This window comes from Sander lucioperca, chromosome 2, assembly GCF_008315115.2.
Source record: "Sander lucioperca isolate FBNREF2018 chromosome 2, SLUC_FBN_1.2, whole genome shotgun sequence".
Classification (NCBI taxonomy): domain Eukaryota; kingdom Metazoa; phylum Chordata; class Actinopteri; order Perciformes; family Percidae; genus Sander; species Sander lucioperca.
This window is the reverse complement of record NC_050174.1, coordinates 35,801,689-35,806,688: the sequence shown is the minus strand read 5'-3', so window position 1 is coordinate 35,806,688 and position 5,000 is coordinate 35,801,689.

Here is a 5,000-nt window from a genome sequence, read left to right as displayed (position 1 = left end):
GCTAGCTGCCGTCCGGTGAGTGTGTACAGCCAGATAGCCGTTAGCTGCTAACTGCCGTCCGGTGAGTGTGTACAGCCAGATAGCCATTAGCTGCTAGCTGCCCTCCAGTGAGTGTATTCAGCCAGGCTTCTGTGATAATCATCCCATTAACAATCGTTAAAAATTAACGTAAAAATTCGTAGGAATTCTCCCTTAAGTGTTTGACGCTCCATATTTTGGTTATGTGACCCCCTCCCCTCCTCAATATTGAAATCAAACCTACGCCCTTGAGCTCGTTAATGAAGTTGATCAGACAGACCGTCTCTGGATTTATGGTCTATGCAGTTCCTGTATATTATTAATGTCTCGGTGGGATTTCTTTGGATTTCTTTGGTGATGGCGCAGTGGTATGACACATACCTTTGATGTGGGAGATCTGGGTTCAATTCCCACTGCAATACATCAACCAATGTGTCCCTGAGCAAGACATTTAACCCCTAGTTGCTCCAGAGGAGGGCAGCCTCTGATATATACAGTACAGCAATTGTAAGTCAGCTAAATGACATGTAATGAATATTATACGCATAAGTTTCCATACGATATCATACAATCCCATTCATGAGAATATGATTTAGATTTCCTCCCATTTACAGCAGCTATATGCACTATTTCAAGCCAATTGATAATAAAAAGATACCTAAAATCTGTACATCATTTGGGCAAAAACATGATCGTTGGCGAGGAATAGAATCAACCTGTGGATCCGACATTGTGTTTTGTATTTTAATGTTCTCCAACAGTCTTCATCGACCTTAAACCCAGCAAATGTTAAGGAGTTTCCTCCTGACACCTTCCCGTCTGTAGTTTGGTTCATTTCGTACGGACCAAGGGAAATTTTTCAGCCGTTTCGGCTCCTTTTCACACCACATTGTTTTGCTGTGGTCCGAATTAGTTGATGAGTTGGTGCAACAAACCAAATTGTCTCCCTACGGCAGCTGGTTTAGAGAGAAGACACACCAGCCGATAATCGGGCGTCGGGCCGTCTGGCGAGGTCCGTGACTCGAGTCTGTTCGGTGTGTCCCGTGCCGTCGGCCGTCCAAGGAGCCGTCAGCCTTCATTTTGGCCGACCTGACATGTTCAGTCAGAGACAGGACAGTCGGGACTCACCCGGAAATGGGGAGCGGATGAGTCTCTCAAAATGTGATGAAAATCTTTTAAACTGACCTTTGTTGATCTGAAATGAAGACAGATTCAGCAACTGCACGGCCTATTTCTCTCTTAAAATGTTTTCAGAAACACGTTTCGGTGAACTATTTTAGTACAATATGAGATCGTATTCTGAACGATCCGCCATGACAGTCTGGCTGTTAATTTCCCATAGACTGTATATAAGAATGGACCAACGGATCCCGTTGCTCTGGACGGAGACCAGTGAAGGCCGTTAGAAGCACTTTTCCGGTGAGCGCTGAGCGTTACTGAGCAGCCTCCAACTGAGCTTGAAGACGTAGATGTGACGTGAGCAACCTGTCTGAAAGTTGGAAGTCTTCTGGTAGCTGTGCCAAGAGAAATCTCAATCATTCCCAATCTAGCAGAGACGGAGAGCGTAGGTATATGTAAGGAGATAACATAGACACAGGCTAATTATTGATCACTAAAATGATAGTTAACATTAGTAATTAAACTTAAACAGCTAATGGAAGTCCAAACTGCCTGAGAGCTTCTCCTGTACTATACGGTAATTCCTCTACTATGAGACAGTAAGTCTCGTGGTTATGACCCAATCGTTAGCCTATTTTTATAAAAACGTCTGCTACGGAGCCATAACGTGAGCTACAAGGTAATGGAGCCTTTTATACATTGTCGTGTTTCTTTAGAAATAAACAATGGACAAATAGAGTCTTTAAACTCTTCAGATGTAAAGTTATTCTCTGTCAAAGTGACGTCAAAATGAATGGCAGTCAATGGGATGCTAACGGGAGCTGATGGCTTGGTAGCATTAAAATGGCGCCATAGGAGGTTCGCGGTCCGAGGAGAGGCTGACCCCCTTGGAATTTCCGGAGAAAAAAGAACCACGTGACGCGTTCGTCCAATCAGCTGTCGGTTTTCATTTTCTGGGAAACAATCAGACTGTTAATGGAAACAATACAGAGCAGCGCCGCCTGCTGCTATGGAGACATATTACGTGCAGAGCGTACGCTCAAGTCGGCGTCTCCTCAGTGTGTTCTGAGGCATTTTTTTGGACCTCGGGGACCCGACTGATCAGTCCGACTGGCTTTACTGCTGACGGTCGGCCGTCTGGTTGGTGTGAGGGCCCTTAGTCCAAAAATGTGCAGTTCTTAAAGCAGTTTGGTCTGTTTGAGGTCGGATCACGTTCTCACCACAACTGAACCGCTCCAGAGTTACCGTGCAGATCCACCTGATCGTGCACCGCTTCTGTCGCGCTGCGCTCCACTTTATTCCTATGGGTGAAGTCCAGGGTTCCAAATTAGCACCATCTACCAGCCAAATGCTGGTAAAATATGTAAGTGGCTGCTAGATTTGCTTCACTCACCAGCCAAAAAAACAATGGTACTCTATTGAGTGGCTGGTGAAATGTGAACATTGACTATTACAACAACATACTATATAACATTGAGCCATTTGGCTGGTGGACAAAAAGTTAATTTTGAACCCTGGTGACGTCAAGCAATTTTAACGTGCCCGCAAAGCATCCTGGGAAGAAGGCGCTGCATTTGAAAAAAATGCTGCGTGTCCAAAAAGCTGGCCGATGCCCATCTTTATGCAAATTAATCCGTTTAACGCGACGAGACTATCCAGTAGAAGTAGAAAAACTTTTTAAGATTATTTTTTTGGGGCTTTTCCCTTTATTATATAGTGACAGTGGATAGACATGAAAGGGGGAGAGAGATGAGGGATGACACACAGCAAAGGGCAGCAGGCTGGATTCGAACCCGCACCGCTGCAAAGGACTCAGCCAACATGGGGCGCACGCTCTCACTGGGTGAGCTAGAGGCCGCCCCAGTAGACGAAAATATTTCAAACTGACCTTTGTCGATCTGAAATGAAGACAGTTTCCGCAAATGCACGGCCTATTTCTCTCTTAAAATGTCTTCAGAAACATGTTTCGGTGAACTATTTTTGTAAAATACAAGATCGTATTCTCACCGAGCCGCCATGACGGCCGTTTTGAAATTCTCGAGCAGCCAGACCCACGTGACTCGTTCGTCCAATCAGCTGCCGGTCAAGGGCGTGGAGCATCAACCATGGATGTATGACCTCGCGACACCACGCTTCAGTCGTGTCGCAAAAATTGCAAAGTTTTTTTGATTTGGACAATGCACATTAATCAAAATTTCTGTAAAAGCGCCAGCGCTAGCCAGTCGGCTAATTTTCAAGTGTATTCCTAGTTACCTGGCATGCATGTCTTTCATGGTGGCAGGAAACCCATGCAAACACGGGGAGAACGTGCAAACTCCACACAGAAAGGCCTGGAACAACCTGGATTCGAACCTTCTTGCTGTGAGGCAGAAGTGCTAACCACTGAGCCACCGTGCTGCCTATTAGCTTGTCTGCTAGTTGCTTGTTTGATCCGCTGTTGGTGTGCATCCGAGTGTGATTGCTGCATTCACACAAACCGCACCAAGTGGAAAAACCAACTCTAGTGCGATAGGAATTTTGCGTAAACAAGCAGTACTAATTATAGTAGACTTCACAGAATGAACGGCGATATTTCCCCAGTAATAGAACTTTTGCTCCATTTTTTAAACCCTAAAGCTGCTTACAGACCAACCAGACGGCCGACCGTTGGCAGAAAAGGCTGTCAGGCTGATCAGTCTCCCCGAGTTGGTCAAAAAAGTTCCTCAGAACACACCGAAGAGACGAGACGTAATACGTCTCCATAACAGCAGGCGGCGCTAATCTGTATTGTCGCCCAAAAATGAAAACCGGCAGCTGATTGGACGAACGCGTCACGTGGGTCTGGTTTCTCCAGGAAATTCACAGCCAGACTGTCATGGCGGCTCGTTCAGAATACGATCTCATATTGGACTAAAATAGTTCACCGAAACGTGTTTCTGAAAACATTTTAAGAGAGAAATAGGCCGTGCAGTTGCTGAATCTGTCTTCATTTCAGATCAACAAAGGTCAGTTTAAAAGATTTTCCTCAGATTTTGAGAGACTCTAGTCACGCTCATCCCGCTCCCCGTTTCCTGGTTAGCTCTCCATCAATCAGATGGGTCATTTGAGTCTGACTGCCGGCAGTGTCCGCCCCGCCGATTATACATGTCAAATCAGCCAAAATGAAGGCCGACGGCTCCTCGGACGGACGACGGCACGAACACACCGACCAGACTCGAGTCACCGACCTCGCCAGACTGTCCGACGGCCGATTATCGGCTCTGTGTGTCAGCGCCTTAAAATATTTGGGTCTTTTGAGAAAACCTCCGAGGGAGGGAGTCCCAGAAGCCGCTGTTGTAGTTTTGACTCTCAGTTCCTCCAGGATTTCGCGATGTCGCGATCGCGCCAATTCACGTGAATTCAACCAATCACCGCAAATTTGGTGCGACTCGCAATTTTGACCAATCACCTGAAGTTTCCCGCACATTTGACCAATAACCTGAAGTTTCCCGCAACTTCAACCAATCACAGCAGTCCCACGTGCACTCTGAGAGCCAATGACCAATCAGGAGTGAGAAGGGGGTTGATCATTTCCTTGTTTCTGATATGAAGACGAGACGTGTGTGTGACTCCTTTACCAACAAAACGTACAGCGAAAGACCGTGCAAAACATTTCAGACCGTCCTGCCAACCTGTATACATTTTAACATCAATGTAGACTTTAACGATTTAAAAGTTGCTGAAGTTGCTGCCGTTTCCATCCTGGCTGTCGGCTCTCTGCAGCGGGTGGGGCTACTGCTCCGTCCCCCCGCGACTGATGCTTGCACACACACACAAACACACAGACACACAGACACACACACAACGTTTTTACAACTTTTACTGTCTCCTGCAACTTCATTGCA